The sequence below is a fragment of the Pseudoliparis swirei genome, chromosome 10, assembly GCF_029220125.1.
Source record: "Pseudoliparis swirei isolate HS2019 ecotype Mariana Trench chromosome 10, NWPU_hadal_v1, whole genome shotgun sequence".
NCBI lineage: Eukaryota > Metazoa > Chordata > Actinopteri > Perciformes > Liparidae > Pseudoliparis > Pseudoliparis swirei.
Genome location: NC_079397.1, coordinates 16,510,031 through 16,533,877, shown reverse-complemented (window position 1 = coordinate 16,533,877; position 23,847 = coordinate 16,510,031). Strand labels below are relative to the sequence as shown.

Genomic DNA, 23,847 nt, shown 5'->3' with positions numbered 1-23,847 from the left:
GATAAGAAGTTTGGAAAAGGAGTATGGATAAGTATGGATAAGGAGTATAGAGAAATATGAATAAGAATTATAGATAATAAGTATGGATAATGAGTATAGATAAGAAGCATGTATAAGAAGTATAGATAAGTATGGATTAAAACTATGGACAAGGAGTATATATAAGTATAGATAAGAAGCATTGGATAAGAAGTATAGATAAGTATGGATAATAAGTATGGATAAGGAGTATAGATAAGTATGGATAAGAATTATAGATAAGAAGTATGGATAAGAAGTATAGTTAATAAGTATGGATAAGGATTATAGATAATAAGTATGGATAATGATTATAGATAAGAAGCATGTGTAAGAAGTATAGATAAGTATGGATAAGAAATATGGATAAGCAGGAGAGAAAAGTTTGTAAAAGAAGTATAGATAAGACGCATGGATAAGAAGTATAGATAAGAAGTATGGATAAGGAGTATAGATGAGTATGGAAAAGAAGTATAGATAAGAAGTATGGATAAGGAGTATAGATGAGTATGGGTAAGAAGTATAGATAAGAAGTATGGATAAGGAGTATAGATGAGTATAGATAAGTATGGATACCGCCCACCATCGTGTCCCAACGCTTGCATCACATTAGAACCGTGAAATGCTCCCAACAGAATCACGAAGCCCTGACCGCTCGTGCAGCTTCTTGGTGCCGCTGACAACCAGAGTGACGGCTGTCAAGGAGATTGACAGTAAACACACTAACATGAGCTGCTGAGACCGACCGGGCCTCTGGATCAGGGCCCAGAACCGGTCTGCCAGAGCTGGGCAACAGCAGTAAGGACCAGCCTGTGCTGTGGCAATAGATGGCCATGGCTCGCACTGCCCAGGGAGGACCCTATTATTTCTCTTCCTGCTCCGGGGACATTAATGTGAGCATTCATTAGGGATTCAGGGCTGTTACTACACAGCGGCCTCGACCAGACTAGCAAGGGGAAAATAAAATCTGATAACGAAATCATATAACAAAATAACCTATTAGGCAGACTTCTTCAGGCACTTTTAGCCGTCGTTGTTAAAATGATAAAACGGCGTGCCACTCTCCGAGTCTGTAAGAGATCGCAATCTGATAAATGATCTCAGGGCGCGGGATATGCAGGGTTGTTTATTAACCTTCAGAAAGTATGTTTCCCCGAGGCAAAGGAAGCAGATAGATTGTGCCCTCATGAATATCTACAGAATTAAGAGCCACTGTCAACACACCTGGAGACAATGAAGGATATCTCTTGTAGGTGGGAGGCAACAAAGAGGGCCAATTCCATGGATTAGTGCTGACTTAATTAAAAGAATTATGCCTTTTATCCTTTGAGCAATCTAAATTTAGACACATTTGTAGTATCTCTCGCCCTTTCTCCTTTCTGCACAAATGTGCATTGCCGGAAGGCCTTCACATGAAACAGATATTTCATCCGTTTCTCTCCTTACAAAGCCGAGTAATTGATCTAAAAAAAAAAAATTTAGAAAAAGAAAAAAAAGAAGAAGATAGATTTAGTGCAAGATAATGAGCGAGGTTTGTTTGAGCAAAACAGCAGCACTTTTGTTTGGCATCACACGACTCAAAGAGTCACGACGGAGCCGCCTCTCAGTGTCCTTGTCTTCCAGTAATCTGAGTCATTTCCAGATAGCATGCACTCAAGGCTCCGTATTTTATATATTGTCTGTCACTGTTTTATGTTTTATGTTGTATTGTATAAACTTTGTGTGACGTGCTGCTGCTGCTGTCTTGGCCAGGACACTCTTGTAAAGGAGATTTTTAATCTCAATGAGGCATTTCCTGGTTAAATAAATAAAAATAAAATAAATAAAAATAAATGATGGAGGGCATTTGTGTAAAAAAGTGATGTTTTAAGCTTTTTGTGTGCCAGCTTGAATCAAAACAGTCCTCTGTTCCACGGCTCGCCGTGTCTGTCCTCACTTCTGTCTCATCTCCGGCACATTTAAGGACCGACACACTACTTTGCTCTGAGGAATTCTGGGTGAATATCCTTTTATCTGTGAACAACCAGTGTTTGTGGGTGTTTCTGAGATAGATGGATGGATGGATAGATAGATAAATGGATAGATGGATGGATATATATAGATGGATGAATAGATGGATAGATGGATGGATAGATGGATGGATGGATATATATAGATGGATGAATAGATGGATAGATGGATATATCAATGGATGGATACATAGATAGATAGATAAATGGATAGATGGATGGATATATATATATATAGATGGATGAATAGATGGATAGATGGATGGATAGATGGATATATGGATGGATATAGATGGATAGATGGATGGATGGATAGATGGATGGATGGATGGATAGATAGATGATACATGGATGGATAGATAGATGGTAGATGGATAGGGATCCTCCTCTGTTGCTCTCCTGCAGGTTTCTTCCCTTTTTTTCCCCCTGAAGGGTTATTTGGGAGTTTTTCCTGGTCCAATGTGAGGTTTTGGGGCAGGGATGTCTATGTGTACAGATTGTAAAGCACTCCGAGACAAATTTGTAATTTGTGAAATTGGGCTTTACAAATAAACTGAATTGAATTGAATTGAATAGATGGATGGATGGATAGATGATAGATAGATAGAAGGATGGATAGATGGATGGATGGATACCGTTTGAACAATACGTGTCATCATTCAGACACTGATGGGAGGGGCTAACATGCCAGTTGCCACTTGCCCATCCGGAGTGACTAACATTCATAGCCATTGACATGGATGGACGCAAAGTGCAAACAGCTAGACAATCGTGTAGTTTCTGATCAGGGGAATCTATGTGTCATTAACTGGAAGTAATAGAATCAAGTAACCAGTTCAACTGAATCTCTTACAGAAGCAACGTCCCCAGAGTGGACACCAACAGGTTATTGATCAATTAACAAATTAAATTATATTCCTGAGAATACTTTTCAGCCAATAGACACATTGATTTTTCTTATTTAGGAAATGGAATCCATCAATAAGATAAAATCGAATACCAATGAATAAATGAAAACATCCAAAGACCCCCAGGGTTCCCAAACCCAACATCCAAACTTCTGGCTGCTTCTCATCCACTTTTTCTTTTGCTGCATAATTCATCCTCTAGCTTCTCGCGCTACTCACCACTCTGTAAATGATTAAGCCCCGCCTTATGGGAACAATACATACATTCATTACATACACTCAAATCTTCAATCTTTTTTTTAGTGCCTCCTTCAGAGATTTGGCCAAACTGCATCTGTGGCGTGTAGCCGGCATGTAGCCGGCCGGCTCGCTGGGCTCTCGTGTGGCAACACCTCCTCCACCCAGCGGCTCACCCGGTGGGGAGGGAAGATGGATGGAGCGTACCTGCCACTCGTCTTTTGCCGCTCCGCCAGTTTGATGCCGCAGACGCTAATGGCTCTCGAGGGAGGGCGGCAAATTAAGCGTGGTTTGGTTGCAATGAATTCAAAAAAGGCCCAGACTCCAACACAATCAGAGGATGACGGTTTAGAGACCTTGGGACTCCAGTGCCTTTAGCAATGGATTATAATATTATAGTTGGCAATAAATATATACATTTCGACTGCATCTCTCTCAGGCGTACAACAGTAGAGCTGTCTGCCGTGTCTAAAGGGCTTATAACTATGGGTCTGCTTAAAAGAAAGAAAACAGAATAACATATGTAACGGGCTTGACATGCACTTCATATCCATGGCTGACAAGACAGCATGTATATTTAAAGAGGTTGAGGATACAACAGGAAATTATAAAATTCATGCTTTGCTCAAAAAGTGAATTTGCCGATGCCCAATACCTCGTTTCGGTCAAAAGGCATTCACTGAGCATTACAGCTGTACGGCTCAGTGGTACCTCTCTGACGGGAGAACACACCCCAATTAAATTATTCCACAAGGCTTTAGCCCAGTGGACCCCAAAACACCAATCTGATTGTGCATCCCCGACCCGCCCATTGTGGAGGGGTATCATGCCAATGCTTTTTCCAAGCTAAATCCCAAATACAATGGCCGCCCAATTACCGGGGGTGTAGGAAGTAAAATGCATAATGCTGGAAAATATACATGGAGCCACAGATAGTGTACGAAGACCAGCATGGATGATGGCGAAGTGATTGTAGTTTTTTCGAAACTGTTAAGTCCCAAAAGAAGTAGTTCCCAACGAGTGTGCCGTGGTATGGCAAAGTTTAAGAGAACTATGAGGAAATCCGCAAAGGAATATGGAAAATGTATACCTAATAATAAAATAATTAATACCTATTCCCATTTGCAACTGCTGTGCGATTAAGCGGTAGGTGGTTCCAAAGTGGGAAAGTCATTATCACTATTGCACGACGAGATTATGTAATTAAAAGAGCGCCAATCAAACCTCAAATGGTGATAAACAATGAAGAGAACCCAATGGAGGGAAACTATTTGGGGAACTGAATTATGAAATTTCGCAAGTTGAAAGGCACAAAGAGAGGTGGATAAAAACACACACACTGTTTCTGGAGAGAAATGTTACTGTGAGCATGTTACATACATTGTACAAATTACCACCTTCTGTATCGTCTTTTATTTTCTATTTTTTATTTTTATTTACAAAATGTATGTTTTATATTATATATATTTTAAAATGTTATACAAAATGTACGTTTTATATAATATATATATTTTATTTATTGATACAAAATGTATGTTTTCTTTTAAATATATATATATATATTTTTATATTACATATATTTTTTTAATTTTATACAAAATGTATGTTTTATATTGTTTATATATTTAATATTTTGTATTTTTATATTTTGTATTATAATAGTGTTATTTCTAAACTGTTTACTCTAGCCCTGCACTGGCTTTCCAATGGTTCTGGACTGCTGGCACAAATGGCAAATAAAACCTTGAAACTTGAAAACAATTGGATGAACTGAGATCGAGGCAGAAAACCCGAACAAACCAAAACTAGACAGAGAAAATATGCTTTTGTGTGATTTGGTTGAACCGACCCTGTAAAACTACGGCAGTTATTGAACGCAGCCTGCTGAACAAACTTTGTTCAAGATGATCAATCAACTCCTCCATCATTCACCTGACTGGGTATTCTTGCAAGGGCAATTCTTTTGGCGGGGTTAATCCATTTTTGAGAGCAGGCAGGGAGGGAGGGTTGGGGGGGGGGGTGCACTGATATCTGAGTGCCTCGAGTCGCCGTTTGAAATTCCGGCCGCGCCTTTGCCCCCCCACACACACACACACACACACACACAGACCCCACCTCTTCCATCCCTCCCACCACTCCAATTGCTCCAGCCTCGGCATGCATTCATCAGCTGCCGGATTAGAATTTGTTTCCTCACAAACCATTGATCATCGGCCTATTACTAGGCAAATGACAGTTAATTACCCACTACATTAACCACCGGGACCCGGGGACCGACTCCCTGTGCCATCAGTCAACATGATGAATGTGGCGAGTTCAGTAATGCGCAGCCGTTCCCTCGTCCGCCTGCCACGCGGCAGAAACAACCCCTGGATCTCACTTCCAGGCAACCAGGGAAAATCTATGGCAATCTGCATAATCACCGGCTCAGGGTTAATAACAGACAAATGATTCGTCGCATCTCGACATAAGCTTTTATAATGGGACCGGCGCTTCGTCCATTTGATGGTGCACCCTGGCTGGAGCCGCTCTCGGTGCACCACTTGAAATGTAATCACAGTGAGAAGCTATAGTGTTTGGAGTCTGTCCATAAAAACAAGGGGAAAGGAGAGGCAGGGACTAGTTGGCATGGGTTTGCCCATCAATGCTTCATCTCGTGAAAATCTAGACATGAAAAACGGAAAGGTGGGGCTGATTTGAACTGTGGCAGACGGGGGAGGGGAAACAGTTAAGGGTGGCAGATATAATCAGACTTGTGTCTCCCCGTGTGATTGTCAGTGATTAAACAACTCTGGGGGCCAAAATTATTTCAATTACCACGGCCATGACCTGGGAATTGTCCCTGGGATAAGATTTTCCTCCTCGAGTGCCCCGGCTTGCCTCGCTGCCTGCCGGCTCGATCAGTTTTCATCTGCACCTGGACTCTGATGTCCTAATGATGAATTATGGCCTGTATTCTGAGAGACCGCCGACCATACAGAGGAACATTCCCCCTGAACCGTGGGCCCCGAAGAGCAGCTGCAGCGCTGCCTAATTAGCTCCTATAGGAAACTCCTGGAAAAAGGTGGAAAAAGCACAAAAAAAGACATTCCAGCATTCCAACCCCGAGAAGAAGAAATAAAGTACCGGAGGCAGTCCTGTCCTCGGTTACCATCATCACATTAACACTTCTCAAACTCTTAGGAGAGTATCCCTTATCTCTAACCCTTAATCTACTCGCGCTAACATCGCATCAATTCTGGTCAAAATTCCCCCCGTCCTTAAACGAGAAAGAAGTCTTTTAAACAAAGTAACCGGGAACAGACTTTCAGCACAGTTTTGTTGGCAGCGCTGTGTTTGGGTCCATTTGGAAGAGATTTGGAGCCCCGCAGGGCCCAGATGTGCAGTCCGATAGGCACTTGCCCGTGCCAACCCACCTGCAAACCCAAGCTGGGTGCCAGGCTGTGTGGCACACCAGCTCTGCAATTATCTGCACCGAACACGCACGCTCCCATGAGGCATTGCTCTTCACAGCTAATTTAGCTAATCTCAACTAGAGGGGACATCAACTGACGTGTCCGGGCGACTGAACTGAAGCATTTTAGTACAAAGGGAAATACCAGTGTTCCTGCATGGAGACACTATGGAGGGGGGGGGGGGCTTGATTTCTCTAGGAAAGTTTCCTTTGGACATTTTGTGAATGCATTTTGAAATCAAGAAAGAACTGGAATAAAAGTTTTTGGAAAATCCTGAAAGAGAATAGAACCTTTTGAAAGTTTTGAAGAACATTGATTACTCCGACTTCCCTGAACACTAAAGTCTGCCCATCTATAAGTATACAATACAGACATGCATTTATTGGGGACTATTTTAGCACCGGGCCAATCTGAATGTTGGTACTCTAGTGAGAATCTCCAGCGGCCAGTTTTGAGTTCAAACTGATGAGACATAACGCATAACTCATTGGAACGCAACCAAGTCACCGAACCCTGAACGATGTTGAAGAAGAGTCCTCTTCAAGGACTACTGGGCTGTGAGTGAGGAACAGGGCTAAAGGACTACTGGCCTAGGAGTGAGGAACAGGGGTAAAGGACTACTGGGCTAGGAGTGAGGAACAGGGGTAAAGGACTACTGGGCTATGAATGAGGTAAAATGCTAAAGGACTACTGGGCTAGGAGTGAGGAACAGGGGTAAAGGACTACTGGCCTAGGAGTGAGGAACAGGGGTAAAGGACTCCTGGGGTATGAGTGAGGTAAAATGCTAAAGGACTACTGGGCTAGGAGTGAGGAACAGGGGTAAAGGACTACTGGCCTAGGAGTGAGGAACAGGGGTAAAGGACTACTGACCTAGGAGTGAGGAACAGGGGTAAAGGACTACTGGGCTATGAATGAGGTAAAATGCTAAAGGACTACTGGGCTAGGAGTGAGGAACAGGGCTAAAGGAGTACTGGGTTATGAGTGAGGAACAGGGGTAAAGGACTACTGGGCTATGAGTGAGGAACAGGGCTAAAGGACTACTGGGCTATGAGTGAGGTAAAATGCTAAAGGACTACTGGGCTAGGAGTGAGGAACAGGGGTAAAGGACTACTGGCCTAGGAGTGAGGAACAGGGGTAAAGGACTACTGGGCTATGAGTGAGGACTAATGGGCTAAAGGACTACTGGCCTAGGAGTGAGGAACAGGGCTAAAGGACTCCTGGGCTAGCAGTGAGGCACGGGGCTACAGTTTCATCTTCTTATCGTCACCTTGCCGTTATATTTAAGGCCCCTTTGTAGGATCTATGGGCAGAAATGGAAAATGATATTCAAAACCATGCTTTCATGAATATAGAACCACCTGAAACTAAGACTCCTTGTGTTTTAGGGTGCTTATAAGGAGCCCTTCAAACCTACAGAGGGAGCGTTTTCCCCCTGAAGGACCAGTGGTTCCGAGGCGCCGCCAGCCGGCCGGCCGCCTGCATCCGATCGCTCCGAAAGCATTCCCGGTAAAGGTCTCCTTGCCACGCCGTCACCACCCGGCGGAGCGGAGAGGATTTCTGTCCGTTGCGATATGCAACCATACCACTAGATCTCCCAGAATCCTCGACACCTAATCCTCGAAGACACACCTGAAAAATGTACGGACTCAATTATCGCAACAGGATTCTAATTAGACGTTTTACAGCGTGAAGGTCATGCATAGAAGTCAGCTCGAGTGGTTTTAGCTACTTATAAATGTTGGAGCTATGTGGACGTTAGATATGACGACCCCCTGAGAGCTTTGATTCACATCTTCCTTCACACTTCATGCAGGCTAAATGATATTGTCACTGAATGTCCTGTCACCCCCCCCATCTAAGCACATTCCTGCTCTGCTTTTGGGAAAACACAAACAAAGGACCTCCTACTCTTGACCTCCCCCCTTAAGGAAATGTGACCCCTCTCTTTGGGACAATTAGGCGCTGGAAGGAAACAAGACCCCCGGTATCTGTGACCCTCCTTCAGGCTCAATTGCTTGTGATTACCGGTGCTCGGTCCGACCCCCTTTAGCATTTTCAGATTATACCCCCCCCCCACACAAAAAAAGCCCAATTTAATTACAGGAACTTCAGAACACACAGACGTGTGCGAGCCCCGGCGTTATTGTCGAGGTAATTGCCAGACGTGTGAATTGTGAGGCGAATGTGGTGTTGGGAGGTTAATGGCAGCCAAGCTTTCGAAAGCACATCACAATTATAGGGTGCTTTCAGAGCTTTTAACATCCACGCGACATTTCATTAAACAAGGTACACACACACACACATTTATTTGTATAATATGATGTTCTATTTGAACCCTTAAAAGGGCCAGAAAAAAAGAGGGCCTGTGATTGAGAATTCAGAAACAAACTGGAAGAAGAACACACATAACGAGCATTTCAATTATTTGGACTCCAAAGGTAGTTTTTTGATAGAAAAGGAAAAACAATTCCAAAGCCAAACACCCAGCATGCATCATGTTCTGGCCCGTTTGGACACGTGGCCCAATCAGGTGAAATCTGGCTGATTGACACATCGGTGAAGACACTGACACGGAGAGGCATATTATAAATATTCCCACCGCTGCCTCCAAGCATAACAGTTGCGAGCTGTCAGCAGCAATATCTTTTTTCATATTTATTACATTTCCTTATTATCCTTTCTGCTACGCATCAGAGGAAAAAATGGGAACAATCTGCCATCAATAAAAGGTCAACGCTTTCTCCCGACAGTCATTCCCGGATAATGCCGTTGCTCATTCTGTCCTTCAGGGTAATTGGTGGAGAATTCAATATTTCTTATTCTTAAAAACACTACCAGCTCCACGTTGCATGAATTCATTTCCACAGTTTTTCAAGCAACACTTAGATATCGGACTCTAACGAGGGGAAAGATTTCAGACGGCAACTGTAAAGATGTTTTGGTAGAATATGACTGAAATCATATTTCCGTCATACATCATGAAAACTTAGACATGAACATGATGACATTGGTTGCGATGCTTTTCACGGCAGACGGTCGTGCCAAATAACGACTATTATTGTTGTTGTTTATCTTTCAACAAATTGTTTACTCAGTATACCTTTTTTTTTAAACGCCGTAATATCTTATATTTAAAACACAACAATCTGCGATCGTTTTTTCTGATGTTTTGTTGTTGTTGGTTTGACGCCTGAAATAAATTCTGTGGTCAAAACAAGCTGAAGAGATTTTAAAGTTTTGTTCTACGACATAAAACTCATTGGAAAGCCTTTTCACGGCATTGTCGCGGTCGTTAAAGGACTACATTCATATTCATGTTCAATGGATGCTGATTCAGGGGGGCTGGGAGGAAGAAACACATGTGTTGCTCAGTGTAATCCATTGAATAATACTCTCAATGCATCTAAATATTCAAATCAAAAGCATCCCCGCTCTGTGAGTGAGTACATCTGGGCTTCGTGGACACGCCCACATTTCCCGGGGTTTTAATGGCTCTTTATTGTACGAAAAACGTGGCGATGAGGCAAAAAAAAAGGAAAAGACGGCGTTGTGTAAATGAAGCCAGGCGGGCTGTGGAACAAAGGAGGTCTGGGTAATGACCGGCCGAGTGCAGCCAATTAAATTAATGAGCGCCTCCAAAAGGTCTGGCCCGGCCCAGAGATGGGAACGCATTGAAGCCTGAGAGCAGCTCTCAGCAGCTGGTGGAGACCTGCTCCATCAAGACCACCACCAAGACCACCACCGAGACCACCATGAAGACCACCAAGACCACCGCCAAGACCTCCATCAAGGCCACCACCAAGACCACCACCAAGACCACCACCGAGACCAACATGAAGACCACCATGACCACCACCAAGACCTCCATCAAGACCACCACCGAGACCACCATGAAGACCACCAAGACCACCGTCAAGACCACCATCAAGACCACCACCAAGACCACCATGAAGACCACCAAGACCACCATCAAGACCACCACCAAGACCACCATGAAGACCACCATGACCACCACCAAGACCTCCATCAAGGCCACCATCAAGACCACCATCAAGACCACCATGAAGACCACAAAGGCCTCCATCAAGACCAACATCAAGACCACCATCAAGACCACCACCAAGACCACCACCGAGACCACCATGAAGACCACCAAGACCACCACCGAGACCACCATGAAGACCACCAAGACCACCACCGAGACCACCATCAAGACCACCATCAAGACCTCCACCGAGACCACCATGAAGACCACCATGACCACCACCAAGACCACCACCGAGACCACCATGAAGACCACCAAGACCACCATCAAGACCACCACCGAGACCTCCATGAAGACCACCAAAGACCACCACCAAGACCACCATCAAGACCACCACCATGACCACCACCAAGACCTCCATCAAGGCCACCACCAAGACCTCCATCAAGACCACCATCAAGACCACCACCATGACCACCACCAAGACCTCCATCAAGGCCACCACCAAGACCTCCATCAAGACCACCATCCAGACCACCACCATGAAGACCACCATGACTACAACCAAGACCACCACTATTTTAACTCCATATTCTTTAATGGTAAATACTACTTTAAAAAAAAGATAAAGGTAAGATCAAAAGCTAAAGAGAGGAAGAGGTTTTTATTGTCGTTGTTGTTACACAACGACATTCAGTCAGTAGCAGCAAACAACAACAACAACAACGAAACAATGTACGAGATAAAAATACACGAGAGGAATAAAGAAAACAACGTAAGATGGAAGTGTGCGTTTGTTTTGAGGAGCAACGCGTCGCCACATACGGATCACCGCCGCGGAGAAATGAAGGGCCGCCGTGTTGTTGTTGTTGTTGTGGTGTCCCCCGCGCGATGCGGCCGTGATTTCTGCCGCTCATCACCGCCGCCGCGTGATCCGGCGTCCTCGAATCACCAGACCCACCGGCTGACAGCGGCGGCTGCAGACCGCTCTGATTGCCTCTTTAGCATTTCACAGATTAACAAAAGAAAAGGAATGAAAAACTGGTGGGACAATCAAAGCCCCGCAGATACACACCAGATACACACCAGATACACACCAGATACACACTAGATACACACCAGATACACACCAGATACACACCAGATACACACCAGATACACACCAGATACTCACCAGATACACACCAGATACACACCAGATACACACCAGATACACACCAGATACACACCAGATACACACCAGATACACACCAGATACACACCAGATACACACCAGATACACACCAGATACACACCAGATACACACCAGATACACCAGATACACACCAGATACACACCAGATACACACCAGATACACACTAGATACACACCAGATACACACAGATACACCAGATACACACCAGATACACACCAGATACACACCAGATACACACCAGATACACACCAGATACACACCAGATACACACCAGATACACACCAGATACTCACCAGATACACACCAGATACACACCAGATACACACCAGATACACACCAGATACACACCAGATACACACTAGATACACACCAGATACACACCAGATACACACCAGATACACACCAGATACTCACCAGATACACACCAGATACTCACCAGATACACACCAGATACTCACCAGATACTCACCAGATACACACCAGATACTCACCAGATACACACCAGATACACACCAGATACTCACCAGATACACACCAGATACACACCAGATACACACCAGATACTACACACTCTTTATAGACCTCCACAGCCGATTACAGGTGGGATGTCCTCTCAATAATCAGCCTTTGTACGGACATACTTCATTTTCCAGCCAGAGACGATGCCTTCAAGAGCATCTCTAGCCCGAGATGATGCCTTCAAGAGCATCTCTAGCCCGAGATGATGCCTTCAAGAGCATCTCTAGCCCGAGATGATGCCTTCAAGCTCATCTCCAGCCCGAGACGATGCCTTCAAGAGCATCTCCAGCCAGAGATGATGCCTTCAGGCTCATCTCCAGGTAGAGATGATGCCTTCAAGAGCATCTCCAGCTCCAGTCTGAAGATGTGAGCTCTGGCCGGCCAGGTGACTTCATGAAGCTGTTAATTTCTTCCGCTGAGTGACTTGTTTGTTGATGCGCCCCCCGGGGGCCAAAAGGGGGCGAAGCAGTGTGTGTGTGTGTGTGTGTGTGTGAGTGTGTGTGTGTGTGTGTGTGTGTGTGTGTGTGTGTGTGTGTGGCATTAGCATTCCTCATGAATAACTCAGGCGGGTTACAATTGTTGCATTTACATCTCATTTTACAATGAGCTCACTGGCTCGGCCGGAGTTTACCCCCCCCTCCTCCTCCTCCTCCTCCTCCTCGTGTTATCACAGAGATCCAGGCTGGACGCGTCACAAAGCATCACAGTCTGTGGTTATCGTGGGAGGAGGGAGCGAAGCATTAAAAAGCTGATTTATGATCGCGAAAAGCTTTAGAGAACCCGTTTATTTATCCCCCCCTCCCAAATAAAGGGCGTTTTTCAAAAGGGAGTCGGCACCAGAACGACTCGACCGGCTGCAGAGACCCGGGCGGCGTGCGGTCCGGAGGAGGAGGAGGAGGGGGACGAGGGGGGAGGAAGCAGCTCTGGATGTGGGGCTCGGTGGATGAAGGCGGAGGTGGAGGTGGAGGAGGGGGCGGAGCACAACAGTGTGTCTGGTGGTTCCGCTACGACGCCCACTAATTGAGAAGTCGCTCAGGGGTTCAGCGCAGGCCTCACAAGCTCTGCCTGGACCATCCGAGGAACGCCTGTAAGTGGGGCTGACACCGACCAATCAGCACACACACACACACACACACACACACACACACACACACACACACACACACACACACACACCCTCCTCCACTCTAACAGCTGCAGCCAGCTCCAGTCTCCCTGTCTCCACGTCCTCCTCTCCCCCCACTTCATCTCCATAAAGGCCTCATTAACCACGGGGGTGGGCACAGAAGGCCTGGCGGAAGCCCACTGCGTCCACACACACACACACACACACACACTCACACACACACACACACACACACACACACACCGCCACGCTAATTGCTGGCGAGCTGAGCCGCTCAGGTTCCCGCGTGCTCCCACAGCCGCGGCTACACGGGTGAACATCGGGAGGCGACCTCCTCCTCCTCCTCCTCCTCTTCCTCGGCGAACGCCACCTCTGACACCGGCGAGTGACACGTGCACGATTTAGTCACGAGGTGGAGTCAAAAAGTGCAGAGGACGAAGAAGAATGTCGATTCTTTCTTTTTTTTAGGTCAGAGTAGCAATTTCATCCTGTGAGAAAGACTCCATCACATTCAGAGTGTTACCCAAGGTTTAGCGTTGGCTCCTCCCCTTTTGCATCATTTCTATCATTGACAACGAGGCCGTTGCTGACGTCTGGGAACGCGTGCAGAGGAAGTCTAGGGGGGGGGGGGTCCTGAGACAAGCAGCTTGGGTTAAACGACGACGACACCGTCTGTCTGAGGGTCACCTGAGGGTCACGGAGGTTAACCACTTCTTAAGTCGTGTTGTATTGACGGCAGATGAAAACAAGCCATGTTAAAACACAACAACGTCACACTGTTGGTGGTGAAGAGCCTCATGTGGAGCCACAACTAATGAACTATTAATGTGAGTCCTGTCGAGGCCCCCGGTGAGCCCTGAGGGGGGGGGGGGGGTCCAGATCAGAGCCCCGGTGGTCTGGGATCTGCTCTACACACTGAGCTGGGAAGTACACATGCAGAGGTCACACTCAGAGGGGGGAGTGTCTGACTAACAGGTGCTCTCTCCCCCCCCCCCCCCCCCTCTGGTGGGCGGGCACAAAGCCAGACCCTCGCCACATTAATATCATGCATGGCCGTCTTGATTCCCGCCCCCGCCACAACACATCTGCCTCTGTCACTCGGAGCGCTTTTTCGGCATCAAGAGTTGAAGACGGAGAGAGGAGCGCAGGTTCACCCCCCCCCACACACACACACACACACACAAACACACCCACGACTGTGAGAGCGTGATATCCAGGAGGATGAGAGCTGTGCATGACCCCCCCCCCCCCCGAAACTAAACAAAACCTCATGCCAAAAGCCTGTGAGGTGGACTAGGAGAGAGGGGGAGGGGCTGCATATCCTCGTGTCCAACACCGGGAGCCGTTATCGTGCTCTCGCATGCCGGCAGGACAGAGGTGGCGGCCAAGAAAACAACATGGCGGCCGCGTTCCAGACGAGGAGGAAGAGCGCCTCCATTCTCCTCCACGGGATCGGATGATGAACTTCGGCTTCATATCATATCCTTAATGTCCAGATGTGAGACGGGATCTCGTCCCTCTTGGTCATTTGTACATTGACACATTTCAATGAGTTTCATTTTTCTTTAAAATAAAATCCAATTCTAAATTCTGCACCGACACCTGCAGAAAACTAATTCCTTGCATGTGATGAATTAAATAAACTTTGATTCTCACTGCAAAATAATGGAGGAGATGAGATAGGGATACGAATGTGTGTGTGTGTGTGTTTTTCCTTTTAAAGCAACCTAAGAGGAAATGGAGTGTGGAGCATCGGCTGAAGGGGGTTAACAGACGCACAATCACTCACCGCAGACTTCCCCTTGACCACTTTAACTTAAGTCTGAAGCATTTCGGCTTCTTCTTTATCAAAGACATCCCACATAGCAGATTTTTTTTTTTTAAACGGGCAATACTCGAGACTCGAACCTCTCCTTAATCTGCGGCGCCTCGGGGATCATTGCCTAAGAGGAGGGCGAGCCCTTAATATATGCATGGAAATGACCTGCGGCACTCCCCCATAAAGAGGGGTCAGCAAAGGTCAAATAGCCTCCAAACTGCTCTCGAGTTTAATTAAAAAAGACAAAGAAGAGCATAATTTCGGAGAGAGGACAGCCACAATTACCGTTCGGTGAGAGGGGGAGGCGGGCTCGGGAGGGCCCCCGCGTTCCCTTTTTCCCAGAAGGCATAGCGGTGTCTTAGCCCGGTCTCTTTGATGTCAACGCGGACCGTTTTATTAGGGCCGTAGAGGTTAATCTGGTAGGAGGGAGGATATCAAATAGTCGTGATGAAGCGAGAGGGGGGGGGAGTTAAAGTCGACCCGTCTCCAGTCAGCAGGTATAATGGAGTTAGCAACCACTACTTCCAATGAGATGAAAAAACCTTGAACGCCCCGCGACCAGAGCGGGGCGTTCAGGCGCCTTTAAAAAGGCTTGATTTGCTTCGATGAATTTAACTCAATACGAGTCAATATTCATTACGAAGAGGTCCGACCGGGACGGGGGGGGAGGGGGGGGGATTTTACAATATCGCAGAGCGTCGGGAGATGATGGATGTGTTCAATTGCGCAAAGTAACTGACTCAATGAATTTTTCATTACCCCCAGTTGATGTGTTTGGGACAGTGGATTAGATAAGCCCCCCCCCCAATGATGAAATACACGGCCGGGGGCCTTCAGGGCCGTACAGAGGGGCGGGGAGGGGGCGGGGTCCAGGAATCTGATCTGGTTTTGGGTGGACGGGGCACCAGGCCGTGACCGATAGAAGGTCCTCCAGTCGCCTCACGTCGACGCCGAGGGAGCGAGGACGATTCTATTCTTGTTTTTACACAAAGTAAAGATGCAGTTCATAGTCACATCACCGAAAATAAATGTGCTGGATGATGAGTCATCCAGATCACCTGAACCGCTCGAGGTCAAACTGAAAGTGACGAAACACCTTTTGAATCGGCATTAAACATAACACACACACACACACACACACACACATCCCCAAAACAAAAACACGAGGAAGCGCTGCAGCAATTTAAGGTCTTGAGAACAGGAAGCGACGCCAGGTAAAATGACTCCCGTTCTATTCCTCGGCACAGATCAGATCAAATCATAACACGGACCGCTCGGTGACCCTTGACCTCGACAAAAAAGCAATTCCATTCCGGGGAGAGGGAAGGGGGCGGGATGGCGAGGCTGGATTTGTGACGCATGAGTGAAAGAAGAAATCCAAAGGAAGCAGGAACAAGATGTGAGATTCAGACGGACGGCGTGGGCCGCGCTGCCGGGAACACACCGTGCTGCTCTGACCGGTTGAGACCACACCCACTGAGTTTAGACCACACCCACTACGTTTAGACCACACCCTCTGAGTTTAGACCACACCCACTATGTTTAGACCACACCCTGAGTTTAGACCACACCCACTGAGTTTAGACCACACCCTCTCAGTTTAGACCACACCCACTGAGTTTAGACCACACCCACTGAGTTTAGATCACAGCCTCAGCGTTTAGACCACACCCTCTGAGTTTAGACCACACCCTCAGAGTTTAGACCACACCCTCTGAGTTTAGACCACACCCACTGAGTTTAGATCACACCCTCAGAGTTTAGACCACACCCTCTGAGTTTAGATCACACCCTCAGAGTTTAGACCACACCCTCTGAGTTTAGACCACACCCACTATGTTAGACCACACCCTCTGAGTTTAGACCACACCCTCTCAGTTTAGATCACACCCACTAATTTTAGACCACACCTGGTTTTCACCTACGGATTACGCTAACGAGCGATGGCCAGATTGGCCATAACTATATAGTCATAACTATATGACTGCTGATCAGCATTTCCATCCCATTTTCATCTCGCTCCCCACACCCCACATCGCCATTTGATTTGATTGCTGCCACTAAGTTTAATGACAAAGCAGAGAGAAAGAAAGGGGCTTGCTGAAAGTTATAGCCCCGGCCTATTAATATTCTAATACCTCCAGCTCAGTGGTGAAGGTATGCCTCAAAGCGCCAGGTGGTGACATCTTCATTTTGACACAGCTCTCGCCCACTCTCCTCCTTGCTTTAAGCAGCGCCTCTTCTTCCGGTGTGTGTGTGTGTGTGTGTGTGGGGGGGGTATTGTTTTACAACACAGCCCAGCTGCGGCCTACTTGCCTCCTCAGCCCCCGCGGTTCTTTTTAAGGAGGTGTCTTGGGTGACCCCCCCCCCCCTCTCTCTCTGGCAGTTATTAATAATAACTCGTGCCGGGGGATAGTTCACCTTGTAGTACCTTGTATAGCGCTGAGGCTGCTTCAGAAGAGGGGGAAGGGGGACGGGGGAGGGGGGGTAGAAAGCTATAGGAAGCCTGCACAAAGGACATCAAACAAAAGTTCCCCCCTTGTATGTAATTAGAATCAGGTAATCATCATCACGGCCCCTCTGGATGGAGAGCCTGATTAGCGGCATCAAAGAGGGCCGAGAGGGAGATGGAGAGCTGTGTGTGTGTGTGTGTGTGTGTGTGTGCGCTTGAGGAAGAGGATGGAAGGTAAAGTGGCAAAGGCCGACAGACCGAGTGCTGCATTCTCCACCTTTAAGTCCCATTAGGCGGAGAGGCTCTTTCTGTTCTATTGTTATAACAAGCAGCGGAGACGGGATTCAATCTAAGGCCCGAATGGACCACCACCTCAGAGCACTCAAGAGAAGAAGAAGAAGAAGAAGAAGAAGAAGAAGAAGAAGAAGAAGAAGAAGAAGAAGAAGAACCTTCAGGGTGGCTTTGTGCCATTAACATGTCGGTGACTTCAGTAAACGGGGAACTTCCTCATTTGAGAGATCAAACAATTGGATGTCACACCACTAATCATGTAAATGCAGTTTTATACTTATTTTTGTCTTTACTATGTGGAAATATATATATATTTTGAAAGTAAGTGAGTCAGGAAGTAAGTGAGTGAGTAAGTGAGTATGTAAGTAAGTATGTAAGTGAGTAAGTAAGTAAGAAGTGAGTAAGGAAGTAAGTGAGTAAGTAAGTAAGGAAGTAAGTGAGTAAGGAAGAAAGAAGTGAGTATGTAAGTAAGTATGTAAGTGAGTAAGTAAGTAAGAAGTGAGTATGGAAGTAAGTGAGTAAGTAAGTAAGAAGTGAGTATGTAAGTAAGGAAGTAAGGAAGTAAGTGAGTAAGGAAGAAAGAAGTGAGTATGTAAGTAAGTACGTAAGTGAGTAAGTACGTAAGAAGTGAGTAAGTAAGTAAGTATGTAAGTGAGTAAGTACGTAAGTGAGTAAGGAAGTAAGGAAGTAAGTGAGTAAGGAAGAAAGAAGTGAGTAAGGAAGTAAGTGAGTAAGTAAGTAAGAATTGAGTAAGGAAGTAAGTATATAAGTGAGTAAGTAAGTGACTAAATAAGAAGTGAGTAAGTGAGAAATTAAGTAAGGACGTGAGTAAGTAAGTAAGTGTGTAAGTGAGTAAATGAGTAAGTAAGAAGTAAGCATGGCGTTCACCAGGGGCCGTGTTGCCAGACATATATACATATATATATATATATATATATTTATAAATATATAATGATATAGATATAAAAGCTGCACACAGCTCCTGCAGTGGAACACGTTTCCTCCCTGGATGAATGTTCTAGAATAGATCAACATTATTCCTGGCGATGTGAATAAAGTTCTTCATGGGAAACAAACACGTCAAATTGCAGCGCGACCGGTGAGAAGCCGGCGCTCCACGGCGAGCCCCGGAGCCACCGACCGGCGGCCGCCGTGCGCCTCTCAGCCTCCAGAGCGCCGGGCGAGGAGCGGCGCCGATGACGGACGACGCCCGACTTCCTGCTGACACACCTCCTGTGACGGGGCGGCGGCGCGCTGGTTATTCTGAAATCTCGGGCCCCTTTCGGCTCTTCGTGGAGCCGCTTGCCATCCGTAACAATGAGGGATCTGTCTCAGGAGTGTGTGTGTGTGTGTGTGTGTGTGTAATCTGGGCAGGACGGCGCTGCATCTCCAGCCGCCACGCTGAATGGACATTTAATTACCGCCCCATTATTCAGTCTGACAATGGACTGCTCCTTCGGTGCTCCGTCTACGTCGTCGGTTATTTGTTCATAACGGATCGCCGCCGAGTGACTGATGCGTCCGTCATCGTCAGAGGAGCAACGTTAGCCCGTTAGCAACGCAACGGCGCCGGTAGATTACGCGGAGTTCAACGTCGGTCGACGCCTTCGCGTCTTCAGACCGCTCTAAGCCCGCATCTCGTGCTGCGTTCGCACCAAAAGCGTTGCGAATTTTTCGCGTGAGTAGCTCCCTCGTGCGAAGTCAATGCACAGACTGAAGGTTTCTTCCCTTTTTTCCCCTGAAGGGTCGTTTGGGAGTTGTTCCTGATCTGATGTGAGGTCAAAGGTCAGGGATGTCTATGTGTACAGATTGTAAAGCCCTCTGAGGCAAATTTATCATTTGTGAAAATGGGCTATGCAAATAAACTGAATTGAATTGAAAAGAGACACGAATGGTTGCGATTGCTGCACATTTTTCGCCGGACGGCGGGAATAGAGCGAAGCGAAAAATGTGCGTGATTCGCCCGACGCCGAGTTGTGAAAGCCAATCGGCGTTGAGATGCTCCGCCGTTGGTGAATCCAACTGCTTCTTCTCTTCAACAGACGCAGTCGGTGAAACTCACCAGGCTGTGTGAGCCTACGGGTGATGTCATGTATAAATATATATATATTTAAATATGATATTAATGTTATGAATCCAAACACGGGGGCGTTAGATGCTCCGACGTTTGTGGGATGTCCACAACAAGTATAAAGCAGAAATAGTGGTTATTTCTTCCGTGGTGGATGGAGGACATGATAACTGTTACCACGGAGATAAGCCCCGCCCCTCTAAGGCCACCACTAATAAACCACCACTTGTCGGGCGAGCAAACTCACACGGGTAAAGCGTTTTGGTGTGAACGCAGCATAATCCTTTCAGACACCCACAGGTTAATACAGAGGAGCCCCATGTGAATCGCTCACACACACACACACACACACACACACACACAGCGCTAATAGACCACGAGCACGCACACGCATACACGTTAGCTAGAAACGGTAATTAAACACGAGCTGCACACAACATTATTTTATCCTCAGCTTCAGTCTGAATACACGTACATATCCAGGTTAGAGGAGGAATATACGTGTGCTGGTTAATGTCACCTTTCAGCTCAGTCGACATTTAAATTAATATTAATTAAGATACGCGGCGGAGGAGAATCCGACCATTTTGTAAATATTCCGAAAAATATTCAAGTGAATGAAGAGGAATATGTGTGTGGGTTAATGTCACGGTGAAGCTGTCAACATTTAAATATGAATAATTAAGACACGTGGCAGAGGAGAATCTGGGCTACGGCGCTTCATCCGAGCGAACGGGGAAACCATATTTTAATCGCACAGACGCCGTGACACAAGTTCACGAGGAAGAGTGTATCCAAAAGAGAGATTTCTGGAATAGAATAGATGAGTTCCGGACCCCCAAACCCCTTTTTCCCTCCTCGCTGCCTGCCGGTCGCTGGAGATAACGCCCGACTCGACGCCGCGGTCACGGCTGACGCACAACATGCAAACCGACAATGTGAGATGTAGAGAAAGAAAAAACGATGCATTATTTTCATTTTCATTTTCATACGTGGGGGTATACAAGGTGGCTGTGGTGTGTAAAGTTGATCCTGAAGGTGGGGGTCGGGGGGCGATGTAAGTTATTGCACTGAGCCGTGCTCTACACGTCGGTTATCTCTCACTGATAGCCGGCTTTTCCACACAAAAAAACGTTCATAAATCCACAGCCGTGTTGACGGCTCTGTGAGTTCGCTTGCATTTACAATCTTAGTAAAAACCACTGTAGAGGAAAATTGAAGTTGGATAAAAAATAAAAATAAATGAATGAATGAATAGATAGATAAATAAATAAGTGTTCTCTCCTGGTGCCGTCTTTAAAATGGATGCCTGGAATTTACAGTTTTCCATTAACTGATGCCCAACAGCTTCTTTTTTTCACCCGGCCTTGGGAGTCGACGCCGTGTGCGTACGTGTATATGTGTGTGTGTGTGTGTGTGTGTGCGTGTGTGTGTGTGTGTGTGTGTGTGGCACTCACCAGGCCTGATTTCCTCAGCATTTTTTTTTTTACTTAAACGTGTCAGTCTGTTCTGCCCTCCTCCCTCTTCTAGCGAGGGGGGGGGGGGCTTTTTCAAACATTATCACTCCGACCCGTGGAAGTCACACATCAGCATAAACAGCGGCGGCGCGGCGCTATTACCGGCGCCATCAATGGAGGCTCCGTTTCAAAAAGGGAGGGATCGTTTTGTTGATGAAATGTTCTCGCTGAGTTCTTCCTCCGTGTTCGGAGAGAGAGAGCGACGCACAAATCAAGCTCCGGGAGATAATACCTGTAATTATGTTTACATGTCGCAGGTTTATGAAGGGATGGCTTATAGCAACACACACACACACACACACACACACACACACACACACCGCTCTGTGCATCATATTTGATCACTGCTGAAGTATTTTTCTCCCCGTATTTGTTTTTTTTCTTCCCCTCAGTTGTTTGTGCATGTGTTGCGATAAAGGATTATTATTCCTCTGCTGGTGGGATCACATCGCTCATGGTTGTAGACCCCTGAAGAATTCTATTAACCCTGGTTATGTCACCCTGCTTAGCAGAAAAGGATTGAGGAGGAGGAGGAGGAGGGTTGGGAGCGATGAAGGCCCTATAGTAATTTACCGTTGAAGCCAATGGAATACAAAAATGGACCCAATGCAGTGCGGTCATCTTTATTTTATTTTGTTCTCTTCTCTCGCTAACGTGGACTGACAGACTGCGATAAACATAAGTAGGAATAATACATTTGAGGTTGCCTTTTGAGTAAAGGGAGTGTGTGTGTGTGTGTGTGTGTGTGTGTGTGTGTGTGTGTGTGTGTGTGTAACATTGTATTGCTTCGTGACGCTGCGGCCGTTGATTGCCTCGGCGACGGAGCCCCGGCTTTCCGTGTCGCTCCGCAGGTCTGATGCCGAGCGGCGGTCGGCTGTGTATTTGCCGTTCATTAGCCAGCGGCGAGGAGATGTCGGCGGAGCCGCTCGCGCGAGAGCGAGCGGCGAATCAATTCAGTCACCTTGAACTTTGAAGATGAAAGAATAACATGTTGGGATCGGTCTCCCTCTTAGCCTGCGTCGGCGGTGGGGGAAAACAATGTCCACATCAGCGGATCCGCTGATGACATTTACAGCGTCCGTGTTCTGGAGCCTCGCTACACGACGGCCGCCGGGGAGGCGGGGCCTGGCGCCCGGCTCCATGTGTGGAGACACGCTGAGCAGCCCGGACGCTACCTTGTTACGTTACCTTGTTACGCTACCTTGTTACATTACCTTGTTACGCTACCTTGTTACGTTACCTTGTTACGCTACCTTGTTACATTACCTCATTATGTTACCTTGTTACGCTACCTTGTTACGCTACCTTGTTACGCTACCTTGTTACGCTACCTTGTTACGCTACCTTGTTACGCTACCTTGTTACGCTACCTTGTTACATTACCTTGTTACGTTACCTTGTTACGCTACCTTGTTACGCTACCTTGTTACGCTACCTTGTTACGCTACCTTGTTACGCTACCTTGTTACGTTACCTTGTTACGCTACCTTGTTACGCTACCTTGTTACGCTACCTTGTTACGTTACCTTGTTACGTTACCTTGTTACGTTACCTTGTTACGCTACCTGGTTACGTTACCTTGTTACGTTACCTTGTTACGTTACCTTGTTACGCTACCTTGTTACGCTACCTTGTTACGTTACCTTGTTACGTTACCTTGTTACGTTACCTTGTTACGCTACCTTGTTACGTTACCTTGTTACGTTACCTTGTTACGTTACCTTGTTACGCTACCTTGTTACGTTACCTTGTTACGTTACCTTGTTACGTTACCTTGTTACGTTACCTTGTTACGTTACCTTGTTACGCTACCTTGTTACGTTACCTTGTTACGCTACCTTGTTACGTTACCTTGTTACGCTACCTTGTTACGTTACCTTGTTACGCTACCTTGTTACGTTACCTTGTTACGCTACCTTGTTACGTTACCTTGTTACGTTACCTTGTTACGCTACCTTGTTACGCTACCTTGTTACGCTACCTTGTTACGCTACCTTGTTACGTTACCTTGTTACGCTACCTTGTTACATTACCTTGTTACGCTACCTTGTTACGCTACCTTGTTACGCTACCTTGTTACGCTACCTTGTTACGCTACCTTGTTACGCTACCTTGTTACGTTACCTTGTTACGCTACCTTGTTACGCTACCTTGTTACGCTACCTTGTTACGCTACCTTGTTACGCTACCTTGTTACGTTACCTTGTTACGCTACCTTGTTACGCTACCTTGTTACGCTACCTTG

General features: G+C 46.5%; 1 protein-coding gene across 3 annotated transcripts in view; it reads right to left on the bottom strand.

Moving 5' to 3' along the window:
• lmo3 (LIM domain only 3) overlaps positions 1–23,847 on the bottom strand; it is a 44,601-nt gene that overhangs the window by 10,755 nt on the left and 9,999 nt on the right. The gene's annotated exons all lie outside the window — the stretch shown is intronic.